The sequence below is a fragment of the Cornus florida genome, unplaced genomic scaffold (assembly GCF_030987335.1).
Source record: "Cornus florida cultivar Cherokee Brave unplaced genomic scaffold, ASM3098733v1 CherokeeBrave_3.0.0_Hap2_Chr10, whole genome shotgun sequence".
NCBI classification, from domain to species: Eukaryota; Viridiplantae; Streptophyta; class Magnoliopsida; order Cornales; family Cornaceae; genus Cornus; species Cornus florida.
In genome coordinates, this window is record NW_026775580.1 from 37,172,617 (window position 1) to 37,186,579 (window position 13,963).

General features: G+C 35.9%; 1 pseudogene; it reads left to right on the forward strand.

The window, feature by feature from the left end:
- The first annotated feature begins 5,148 nt into the window (after nt 1-5,148).
- Nucleotides 5,149-5,246, forward strand: LOC132280310 (small nucleolar RNA R71; annotated as a pseudogene).
- Nucleotides 5,247-13,963: the final 8,717 nt, after the last annotated feature.

Here is a 13,963-nt window from a genome sequence, read left to right on the forward strand (position 1 = left end):
TCCATAGCTTATTATTGCAAATTCCATGATTCTCTAGATTGATGTGTTCTACAATTGTGACTAGTTTGATGGGTTGTGCTACACTTAGTTTATTTGTTGGTTAGGTAGACAATTCATTCATGAATTTGATGGTCCATACTTAATATTGCAATTGGTAGTCGCATTTTGTTCACAACAATGTATTCCCCATTAATGGAAAGCAAGTGGTTAATTACATGAGCTTAGTGGTGATTCCAACACCCTAAGACCTCTCTTCATATCTTTTTAATCCCTATCTCTCACTAGTTTACTTTACTTGCATTTTAATTTCATTGCACATTAGTGTAATCAACCAATATCTCTCTTTGCAATCATTTGGTACATTAGAGTTGAAGTTAAATTCCAAGATGTATAATCCCTTGGGACGATCCTTACTCACTCTTGCTACGTTAGTAGTAGTGGTGGTAGTGGTTTTTATAAATTTAAACTTGACCTAAAAGGCTTTTCTTGAACCGCACATTCACTACATTATTTTGTGGTTCCCAAGCGGCCTCGTCAGCCGGTATAGATACTAGTGGCCTGTATAGAATGCATATAAAGAAACCAAAAACTCTGAATGCCTTTGGATTTTATGGCCCACCATAAATACGTTTCAAAATAGTACTGAATCGTAGAACCAAAGGTCATCGGACAGATAAGTCCGGGTGGCGAAAGTCTCGCTAACTGCGTAGTGGCCAGTCAGTGTCACGGCTATGTCTGCGTAAGAAGGCTTCCTCTCCAAGATAGGATAATGAACATCAGGAGGGCAGATAAACGGGCATCGAGAAGATCTAGCTAGAATATCAACTATAATCCGGATGGGATGGACATCAATAGTAGTGTATAGCTTTGACAAGTTACTCGGGGTCGACTGGAGGTTTTGGTAGAACAACCGAACCAGCCAAGGGTAAACTGGATAGGTTACCGGGGCTAAAATAGCTAAAATGCCCCTCTGATCAATATCATCGTAAGCTGACTGGGTCAGGAGATACTGAGAGAAAAAGGTGATATCAAATACTAACTCATGCACCACCTGAAGGCGTGAGTATCTCCTGTTAGGTTTGTCGAGGACCTGGCTTGGCTGTGCCGGTAGTGGTGAAGGAGAAGGTATATTCTCAGTCTCAGCTGAAGAAGATAATGCGGAAGCTGAAGACTATAGTCTAGAGTCGGCTAAAGGGGACTGAGCTAGATCTACCTCTAACTGCTCAGCCTTATCAACCTGCTCTGGAGCTGGCTCTGGAATGAGGTCTTGAACATGAGATGGTCCTGCCTGCTCCTCTACTCTCTGCCTCACTCAACGTGTATAATGCTTACGGGCAACAGTCTTTACCCTAGCCATGGCTTGCAAAACAGAAAGAAAAACACTTGCAATATAAGTCAGTACCGGCATAAAGAATTGAAGCACAATATATAGAAACATGTATGTCAAATAAGATAGATAACTCAGAATAATAATTATGAATCTATGCAAGTGATGACGCAGCCAAATAAACAGTGACCAAGTGAAACATGCTAAACAATATAAGTATAGAATGCATCCAATGTGGAAAACACAGGTATTGGGCATAAATAAGATAGCATGGAACACAAAAGATGGTGTGTGAAGTGTATAGGCAAATCTGTGAGGTTCAATCGATCAGGAAAAGATGAGATCGATCCAAGTTGGATTGATCTAGAATTGAGTGAGATCGGTGTTTCTCAGATCGATCTGAGAAATACAGAGATCGATCAAACTACTATGAGAAATTCGAAAGGTCACAGATCTGTGATGTGGATGGCACGGGGGCACCCGAGCAAGCTCGTGGGTCCCACAATTCCTCAACAACACACAAATGGTCACTTGTTTGGGCACGTGACCCCCAAAATCAATTTGGAAATGAAATATACACAAAAATCTATACAAATATAGATACACATATATACACATGCTTAAAGCTTCATATATGGCAAGAAACAATCATGGCATCTCAAGATCTATCATGGAAAGTTCAAGTACATAAGGATTGAAACTCAAAAATGAAAAATCAAACCCTAAACTTACCTAATTCGAGGAGAGAAGTGGATCGAAGGAGAGAGAGATGAGATCTGGGGTGAGGGAGAGAGATTTGAAGCTCGGGAAGCTCGTTGGAGACACGCCGGAGGTTGGGAAGAAAGGGTTTGCAGCGGCGAGAAAGATGAGGGTCTGAGATTGATTGTACAAGTCGATCAAAAAGACCCTAGGGTTTTTTTTTAAAAAAACTGGTCCCGACAAGTTCGATCGATCTAGAAAAATCTCAGATCGATTGAACATAAATCAATCTTGAAGTAACACATATCGATCTATGCTTCAAATGTCAAAGTATTTTTGAAATTTTTTGAAATTATATATATATATATATTATATATGAAAATTAAAATAAAATAAAATTAAAAAAAGAAAATATTTTTGGATTTTTAGAAATAAAGTAAGTAATAAAAAATAAAAATATTTTTGGATTTTGAAAAATTTCCTAAAATTAAAAATATTTTTGAAATTTTTGAGAGTAAAATAAAATAAAATTTTAAAAAAATATATTTTTGGATTTATGTAATATAATAAATTCAAAATTTAAAAAGGGCAGTCAAAGTTAAGTCAATAAAGGGATACAGATCGATCAATCCAAGACCGATCTGGAAGATACTTCGATCGATCGAAGAGGTGAAAACCTGCAGACAAGCTCGAAGGATGCATAGAGAGGCCTTTTTCATGGATCTGAAAAATTTTCTAAGTGTGGAGTGAAGATCGATCCAAGAAAAAGTTGGATCGATCTAGGAACTTTCAGATCGATCCAAGGAAATTTTTGATCGATACACAGAGAGCTGATTTATGCAGGAAAATTTCGATCGATGGAACAGAGAAATGATTAGATGTAGGAAGGGATGTTTGATCGATCGAACCTCTTTTTGAGATCGATCGAACAGGAACAAAATGCCTAATTTTAGAATGGAAGTGTATGCATACTCAATCATAGTTCCTATCAATGTGGATAAACCCCAAAACATATCTAGATGACGTATGAAATGAAAGGTAAAATAGAAATGAGGGAGGAATAGGGTTGTAAACCCTACGAAGCATTTATTAGTCTTTAACGTCTCTACCAAGACGTTGGGCTCTTTTAGTCTGGATCAAATATCTTGTTATAACCCCTCCTTGACGGGGTGAATGGATTTTTGAATCCCACCCAACAAATTGCTCCCTAATGGTTTACACACTCCTTTACAACGCACACTTCTTCATGTTGGTCCATTGAATTCAGGGTTGGGTTAAAGATGTTCAACTTCACTTTCATATGGCCAAATGAGATTTTCATTATCTCCATCCTACAATTGATGTTGGCATTTGAAGTTGCCAAGAATGGATGGCCAAGGATAACGGGAAGTTGGCTATTGGGATTTGGAACCGGTTCCGTGTCTATGACAATGAAATTGACCGGGAAGAAGAACTTATTAATTTTAATCAAAACATCCTCAATGATACCCTGGGGCTTTTTGATTGATCGGTCGGCAAGTTATAAAACTGCCGACGTCAGTTTCAAGTCTCCTAAGACCAATTTGACATACACTGAGTATGGAAGAAGGTTAACACTTGCTCCTAAGTCTAAGATAGCCCGATTGATGACATGGTCACCAATGATGCAAGAAGTAGTAGGTGAACCGGGGTTTTTGAACTTTGGGAGAGTGTTATGTTGCAAAATAGAGCTCACTTGCTCGGTCAAGACCACTTTTCTTAGTGCTTGGCTTTTGTTTTTCCTCTTTTGGGTGCAAAGATTTTTTAAGAACTTGGCATAAGCCGGAATTTGCTTAATTACACCTAAAAGTGGGAGATTAATCTTCACTTGCCTAAACATTTCAATGATTTCATTGGTCTGGTCTTTTGTTTATCAAGATAAATGGATCCTTTCAAGGCATCCGGAAATGGAGCTCTTGGCTCAAAAGCTTTTTCAAAATCTTTCTTTGAAACATCATCAACACAAGAATTTTTCAAGTCCTTTTTCAAATCATGCTTTAATTCATCTTTCAAATCATTTTTCAATACTTTCTCAACATGATTATAATGCATATGCAATGAAGGAGGAATAAAATGTGAAACGGGATGGGTGTCAACTTTTGGTTGAACCGGTTCACTCTCTTCATTGGATATACCTACTTTATTGTCCATAATCTTCCCATTCCTCAAGGTTGTCACCGCATTGACATGCTTAATTGTGGGGCCTTCCGATGAGGAATGAGTCTCCACAACACATTGTTGCTTTGGTAGGGCATTCAAAGGTATTTTCCCTTTCTCTCTAGCATTTAAAGTACTAGCTATTTGCCCTACTTGAGTTTCTAGCTTAGTAATGGATTGAGAGTGAGAATAAAACAATTGAGTGTTCACCTCTAGAGTGCCTAAAGCGGTCAAAACTTTTTCTTCAAAAGAGGGACTCCTAGAATTTCCTTGAGAATAAGATGGTTGATTAGGGAAATAAGAATTTGAAAATTGATTGCCATGTGATTAGAATGATGATCATCTAAAACCTTGGGAACCTTGGCTTTGCATTGGAGGCGGAACATACTTTCCTTGAAAACCACCTTGGGGAGGGTTTAAGCCTTCCCCTTGGCTTTTCCAAGAAAAGTTCGGATGGTTCCTCCATCCTGGATTATAATGATTGCCATAGGGATTATTCCTTTGGTTGACAAATGTAGCATTGACTTGCTCATGGTTGTCACTTGGCACTTGTCCATGGGGACAATTGGAAGTAGAATGTAACATACTAGAACAAGTCATACATGATTTATTAAACGCATGACATGATTAGGGGAGAAAGACATTTAATTCACCGAAGTTTGGTTTATCAAAAATTGATCAAACCTTTGAGATAAGGATTTCATGTCGGCGGCTATATCATTGGAGTTGTCAACTTGATATAAGCCAACATTCTTTCGTTCACCTAGATTTTTACTATTTTTAGAAGACAGAGATCTATGCATAGAATTTCACTCATACTTTTAGACAATTACCACACATCATTTTCGTGCTTGTCAAGATAAGAACCACCCATAGATGCATCAACCATACCCTTTTGATTATCCGGTAAACTTTCAAAGAAATATTGAACTAATTGCCACTTAGGTATGTCATGATGTGGGCACTTCCTAAGCAAGTCATTGAATCTTTCCCATGCCTCATGAAACATTTCCCTATCCCTTTGAGAAAATTCATGAATGAAAGTTCTCATGGCATTGGTCTTTGATACCGGGTAGTACTTCTTCAAGAACTCTTGTTGTTTTTCTGCCCAAGAAGTTATCGAAAAAGGCTTAAGATTGTTAAACCAATATTTTGCCTTGTCTTTGAGGGTAAAAGGAAAAAGTTTGAGTCTTAACACTTCTTCTGGCATGTCCATGTATTTCACGGTGGAACACACTCCAAGAAACTCATCCAAATGCTTACAGGGTTCTTCACTTGGAAGTCAATGATAGTTAGGAAGCATTTGAATGGTTTATGGTTTGATTTCATAGTGATGTGCTGTAAATAGAGGTAATTGAATGCAAGTAGGTGCATTATATTCATTAGGCACATAATGGTCTCTTAAAGCAAGAGGGGGATTTACAACCGGTGGTGCTACTAGAACACCGTGGTTAGCTTGAACCAGAGGAGGCTGTGGAGTAAAGATTGGTTGAGGCATTCCCAATGGAATTTGGCCTTATTGTTGTGGTGGAATGAATGGTCTAGGCATGCCTAATGGTACTTAGATGTTTTCATGATGCACATTAGGGTGGAGGATGCCTTGTTGGTCTATGTAACCAAGGTCCTCTATATGGTCATTATTTTACTCCTCCATTGATGAAATAGAGTGATGAGAACTACCTCTTCCCCTAGGATTACGAACAACCGATTCAAGATGAAAATTAAGAAGGACAAGAGTAGGATTCAATGACCTACGACCATGCATGCACTAGCAAAACAAATAACAAAAAATAAGCAAGTAACAAACACTTCGCCCCCATAACAAATCAATTAACAAACATTCTCCACATACATTAATCCCATACTCCCATGCTCGAACAATATGTAAAGAAAAGTAAATTGCCTCCACGCGGGCTCATGATTTATCTAAGAATGTAAATACAAGCCTCCACGTGGGCCGATGATTTAACTAGAGATTAAGTTAGAAAGATCTCACAAAGGGTCCTTAAGCAACTTCAATTTAACTTTCAACTTTCTAGCCTTGCTTTGCTTTGCAATTTTTTAGATTTTAGCCTTTTTGCCTTACTTAGCTCCTTGCTTTGAATTCTCCTTTGCTCAACTTCCTTCACTCAATGCACCTTGTCAATTAAGAACAAACACAATAAGTAACTAAGAAGAAAATAAAGAAAAGACACGATTAAAAGAGTACTAATTCCTATTTGTTTCCAAAATACGGCGTTGCTAATTAAATCCCCGGTAACGGGGCCAAAAAACTTGGTGGGTCGACAAAAAGTTTGCAAAGATATGAACTAAGAGTGCGAGTGTGCAATGTGGCCAAGTTTTAAATTTATAAAAACCACTACTACATCTAACTAAAAATATAGCTAGGGTAAGTAGGGATCGTCCCAAGGGATTATGGGTGCCTTTGCAATGGAAATAATATATAGGGTTAGTAGGTCGAGTGATCAAAGGTTGGTTTGATTAATTGATTAAGCTATTATGCAAATGAAATTAAAGTAAACAAAATTCAATGATTAATAAAATAGAGAAAGATATAGAGGAGAGGACTTGGGGTACTAGAGCTCACCACTAAGCTTGACTTCACTAGACACTAGCAATTGTATATTAATGGGGAAATTGACTTGTAACTTGTGTGTGTGTGTGTGACATTAACTAAAACTCGGCATGGATGGCAAATAAGCATAGATTGTCAAGCCAAATCAAATGGGAAGCACATCCTATCAAATGAGACCAAAATCCATTCAATGAAACCACAATTTATGCACACACAACTATCTAGAAACATACACCTAATGCATTCATAAGTATGGAACACCAAGGAACAAGAGTAGATTGTCCACCTATCTATGAATTTAAAGCAACTACACTACATTTACACTAAAGACATGAAATTAAACAAAGTAAGCTAAAAGTGTGGTACAATCCATCAAGAAACAAGTGTGAACCATCAAATAAATTGCAAGAGTGTTCAATTAAGCTCTATATTTTGACCATCTCTAGATTAACTTCATCCATAAACATATACATGCATAAACTCCACTAAATCTAGAGAAAAACACATGAATCATCCATTCTAGCATAGATAGACATATGGTTAGAAATAGATAATCAATTAAAAGCATTAATCCATACACATCAAGTAGAAACCATAAGATATATATATATATATATATATAAATCCAAGATCAAAACATTTGTTACAAATGAATCCCCAAAAATATACAGAGAACTAAGTTTAGGAACCAAACTTAGGGGCTACTCTAGCCTCAAGTACATGTCTAGCCACTCATTAAAGTAGTCATCCAACCCTCAAGGGCTATCTCCATGGTAGGAATGACCTCCTTCTTGATGGAAACCCTAGAAGAATGGAAGAACTCTCCAAAAATTTGTAAAGCTCTCTAATCTCTAGCCTCCTCTCCAAGATATGAGATATGATGAATTATGAATAACATATGCTCTAAAAGTGGCTCTCAATCCTTATATAGGTAGGCCATATGTCATACCAATGGTCTGGATTCGTGCATCAAGGTCCCTTCAATGATTGCACCTTTTGCCAACTTTTAATGAGCTAGAAATTATTTTTTTTTCGGACTTGAGGAAGTTCGATCGATCGAACTGTTTTGAGATCGATCGAACTTGGCTGAGATCCATCGAATGCTGCAGAGATCGATCATTTTTGGCGGCGCCTTTTTGAATAAAGACAAATCTCTGAGATATTTTGGGATATTTTGGGAAAAGACAAAAGTGGTAGGTGGGGTGGTAGGTGTGGATAAGATAGGGTCATTTTGATCGATCTGGAAAATGTTGGATCGATCGAACTTGTTGGATTCTTTTGGGTAAGGACAAAGGCTTGGATCCATTTTGAACTGTTTAGATCGATGAACTTTCGATCGATCAAACATGCTGAATTTCCACACTTTGCTTCATTTTGCTCCCACTTTGCTCATTTCTTCCATTCAGCTTGAGTTAACTTCTTTAATGCTCTTTTTTTGGCTGAATTGACTTATTTTTGGGATAAGCACCTGAAAAGGGCAATAACACGAAATTAGTCTAAAGCGGGAAAGTAAGATAAAAGTCCAAGAATACTCAAGCTTAAGGGATTTAAATGCGCACTTTTCAGCACTTATCACCTTGGAATACCCCAATCCTCAAAATAGAACTTAAAAATCAATTCTGCAACAACATTCTTCCTCCCTAAACAATACTGAGTGTAGAAGTAATAACTTCCCATAATTCAGTTATCTACTCTATCTCGCATATGTGTTTACTGTGTGAACGTAAACTATCGACCTTTGTAGTCTATGTCATTCAATTAGTTTCCATAAAAAATTTGTCTCCCTATGTACTGATTTAGCATACGATTCTGGTGCCTATGCTTCTTCTTCCTCAAATACCTTCCAAATCGATATCCTACCATTTGTTAATAAGACTATATGATTTAACTTTAGGATGCACTAATGGACCGAACTTAGAATACAATGAATCCTAAACTTAAAGCTATAAGTAAAAGAGTATACAACGTGGAAGTCACACAACGAAAGACACCTTAGGGACACTTGAACCTGGATTGCTCTTATACCAACTGTGATACCCCCTAATTTCAGAACAAGGGTTGACCAAGTCCGCGCTCAAAATCAGAAGATACCAAAACAATTAAAGTATTTCAAATAAGCACAGAGTACAAAAAAAATTTAAAAAGAATAAATAACTCCTTGAAGGAAAATCTATTAAATAATAAATCCATTAATAATTTTCCAATGGTTACTACTCAGGAATCTCGTAATTCAAAGATCCCTTAACCAAAATCCATTATCCAATAACTTATAATACTACTTTAAAGTAAACAAGATGAATAGATGAAAGACAGTCTCCGAGTTGCGGATCCTCAACCTCGAGACTCGAACTTCTAATAACCTAAAAAATAAATCGTGGGTTAAACCCTACAAGCAAGCTCTCTCTACCAGGCGTCTGAAAACTAATAAGCAGATCATCTTTGATTAAAACCAAACCTCATAAAGTTTTAAATTTAATAAACAATGATACGCATATGTATAAATAATTATATACAGTATAACCTTCATATCCATTAATAGGTTCATTAATTTTCAAAACCATTAAACCATGATTAAAACATAATCATACCTTAAACCAATTCAAAACTCCTTCTCTTTTAAAGAGAAACCCCTTTAACCATAACTTCATTTTAAATAATTATTTAATCATTTAAATAACAAAATATAATTTTAAAAAAATTATATTTAATCCAAAAGCCAATAAGGAATTTAATTATTTAAATCATACAGCCAATACCTAGGTTTTGACAAAACATCCATGCCTCTACTAATATTATTTTATTAATATATATAAAATAATACTATATTCTTCTAATTTAAAAATATCTAATCCTAATCCAACTTATACAACAGTATCCATAGATGATATTTTAATCATCTAACACATAGCAATATAATTACACTTTGGCAAATCAACCATGCCACTAAAAATATATTTATTTATATATTGGCAATTCAACCATGCCTTCTTTAAGTATGTTTATTTATACATTGACAATTCAACTATGCCTTCATAAGTATATTTATTTATACATTAAACTAGCAACTCATCCATGCCTCGTATGTATGTATTTTATTCATACAAATACTTAGGCAATATATTTACGCTTATGGCAACTCATACATGTACAAATCATAGGCTCAACGATAACTAATTTATACATAGATATCTCATACAGATTATAAGCACATCCCTAATTTAATAACCAGCCTATCCAGATATATCAAATAAGAATAATAATACTAACAATCTTAATTAACATACACACACACACACACACACACACACACACACACACACACATATATATATATATATATATATCCTTCCTTCCATACTAGTCATAATTTAATAAAATCCATGTACACACACACACACACACACACACACACACACACACACATATATACATATATACATCATATTCCATAACAATATAATAAGTTATTATATTTGTGCAAAATAAATGCTACTAATCATTGTAGTAATACTTTATGGCTCTTAGGACACCAAGAATATATCCTCTAGTGGTTGTTTTTAACCCTAACAGCTTAAAAATTATTTATAGGAATTCATTGGACCTGTAGGAATTTTTTGGGACCTTGTACGCATCCCCATGTGCCCCCACGCACTTCCACATGTGCCCAAACATACTGCACGCACTTCCACGCGCCTCTATAAGCTGACAGGTGGCCTCATGCGCCCCCACGTGCGATACAGGCTCTGCCACATGCCTATTCCTTCTTCTGGCTGATGTAGCGCACTCTGGTTGGCTACTATCCTCGCTACTACTTGAACGCACCTGCACCGGAGCAGCTACTCCCCATCAACGCATCTCAGCTTTCCAAATCTTGCGTGCACCATATTACTTTGACCCGCATCACACTGGATTATTTTCAATCATCACCCCAATGCATCAGCGGCCCAGAATCCACGTGCACCCCATCTACTATACTCACTCACACTTGATTATTTACCCTTGTTTAATATGTTGATACACAGTCTTCCATTGCACATATATAACCAGTATATGTATATATATATAATTTTTCCAACAAAATATAAGAAAATCAAACCAAATAAATTCCTAAAAATACCGGTATGAACCTATTAATGGATGTGAAGGTTATACTATATATAATTATTTATACATATGCGTATCATTGTTTATTAAATTTAAAACTTTATGAGGTTTGGTTTTGATCAGAGATGATCTGCTTATTAGTTTTCAGAGGCCTAGTAGAGAGAGTTTGCTTGTATGGTTTAACCCATGTTTTGTTTTTTAGGTTATTAGAAGTTCGAGTCTCGATGTTGTGGATCCGCAGCTGGGAGATTGTCTTTCATCTATTCATCTTGTTTACCTTTAAGTAGTCTTGTTATTTATTGGATAATGGATTTTGGTTAAGAGGTCTTGGAATTACGGGATTCCCGAGTTGTAACCATTGGAAAATTATTAATGAATTTATTATTTAATAGATTTTCCTTCAGCGAGTTATTTACTCTTTTTAATTTCTTTTTGTACTCTGTGCTTATTTGAAATATTTTAATTATTTTGGTATCCTCTGATTTTGTGCGCAGACTTGATCAACCTGTGTTCTGAAATTAGGGGGTATCACAATTGGTATCAGAGCCTGTGTGATGACCCAAGTTTTTCAACCTGGTGTGTCAGTGATGAACCCAAAGTTAATCCGATAACAGATCCAAAATGCGGAAGCGAAACCAAAAACAAGGTTTATAGGGATATCAATCATCCCTAATACACCCAAGTGACTTTCTATGAAGTCATGAAACTTAAAGAAATAATTAGAAGAGGAAACTAGAAGAGAAAGGGTCAAATAGCACCCTATGGCACCAATGACAACCAAGGGAAACAAAACCTAGTTCAACTAGACCACATATGCCGTTACATGGCCCAAACATGATTAACGAAGTCGAGTGTAAGTAAACTAATTGGTGCAAGCCTAAAGAGACAGCAACCAAGCAAAATCAACAAGGTAGCTCCATTTCGGTCGACTGAAATAGAGCATCGGTCTGCTGAAATAAGCCTGGAAAAAGAAGAGAAAAGAGCTCTCAGTTCGGTCAACCGAAGTGACAAATCGGTCGACCGGTTTAAGGCTCGAGATAAAAAAATGAGTTTCGGTCGACCGATGTAGAGAACCGATTAATCGAAATAAGCCTCGAAGTGAAAAAGGCTACTGGAATTGGGATTTTTGCTGAACCATGAGAACCAAGAGAGGTTCGGTTGACCGAAATAGGCCACCGGTTGACCGAAACTGGGCAAAAATGCAAGGATGAACCTGCTATGCACCAAAACTGAAAAAGAGACTTTAAGCCTCACTTGAATCCCCCATAGCATGATCAAACTTAATTATATGCTAATGTGTGATGATGTGAACATACACGCAAGTGTAAAATAACATTTTAAACATGTTGAAATGGCCTATGGCCTTATTACAATTCATTTACAACATTTGATATGTCTAACCTCCAAGTTAGAAAAATTACATTTTATAGGCAAAACTTAAACATGCTAACACTTGCATGTGATCAAGAATGCTTCTAAAAAAACTTCCATTCTGCAATTCATTCAAAGCAAGTGCAAATCTCCAATCTTGTATCCTGTACCTGAAATATGCCCCAGTAACTTTGAGGTGAGCAACATAAAGCTACTCGTAAGAAATGAGCATGCATCGACCTAACGTTTCACATGTTTGCATGATTTAAACATAGTGGTTCATTCCACCTAGCGTCTATGTCAAAGGTGAGACTCACGGGGAATCCTAAGCTGCCTAAGATAATTTCTAGCATTAAACACATCATTCATGCAATTCAAACAACATAGGAGCATGCTATACAAAGTGACAAAATATAGATTCTCAAAGTCATCAACTTGAAATCTAATATACAAAAACAATAAAAGTGGGTTATACCACCTGACGTCTATGTTCCAAATGAATCTATAGGATCATTCCTAAGCTACATTTGAACAATAAGACACAAATCATAATATCTATGCAATTTAACCAACATAAATGCATGTTATACAAAGCAACTAGATATAGATTCTCGAAGTTATCAACTTGAAATCTAAAATACAAAATCAACTAAATATAACAATTTAGTATAATTAGAATTTCTAATACCACACATCAAGATATAGATTCTCTAGGTTATCAACTAGAAATCTAAAATACAAATTCAATTAGTGGAACACTTTAACATCTAAGCTCGAAATTCTGCCGAGACCTCAATGGCTATTACAGGCACTAACCCGCTGGAAATACCACCCCTAGTGCGCACTATCTCGACGGGGAGAACTTATATCTCCAACACTAGAGCCAAACTTTAGCCATATCATAGTAACCATGTCCCAAGTGACTCCAAAATAAATAAGTTAACAACTTATATACGTATTGAATAGTACACGAAACTACCTTCATCCACAAGTAGGTTGGAACCACACAATACATGCTCTAAATCCACAACTACTATAGGATGACAAATGTCGAATCTTCATAGCATGATTCGTTACGCGCTATAACAACATCACATGTTGAATCTTCAGTGTGCGTTTCGTTACACGCTATAACAATATAATTCAATATTGAAAGCATAGCTTATAAATCCATTACAAGTCTAAAATCATGCTTCAAACATACTACCAATGTTAAACACATGATTAAATCTTCAATGCAATAGAAATGAAAATTAATTACATAACCTAATTAATTTCTCTAAGTTTCAAGTCTCGATTTAATGATCCCTAATTAACACATGTTATACAACATAGCATGGTCATTATGTATACTACATAAAAAACTTAATTAGGTCATTAAAACAATAGGATGGAATTTAATTAAATCATGATAATTAAATTCCTAAATTCTAAAACAACATCAAATGGTCCCAATTTAACTTATGCTAGTGTACAAGTCCTAGTCGTCACAAATATCAAGTTAAAAACTCAATTTTAACTAATGGACCCATTAAATAGTTTTTAATTAATTCTTTCAATTAAAACTCTAGAATTTCATACTCATCCAAATGCTCTCAAATTAAAGTATGTTAAACAATATGCCATGACTTAATTTAAAAACATATCATAAGTTAATTTCATGTAAGGTACAACCATGAGAATTAAACTTTCACCAAAGATAATTATTAAAT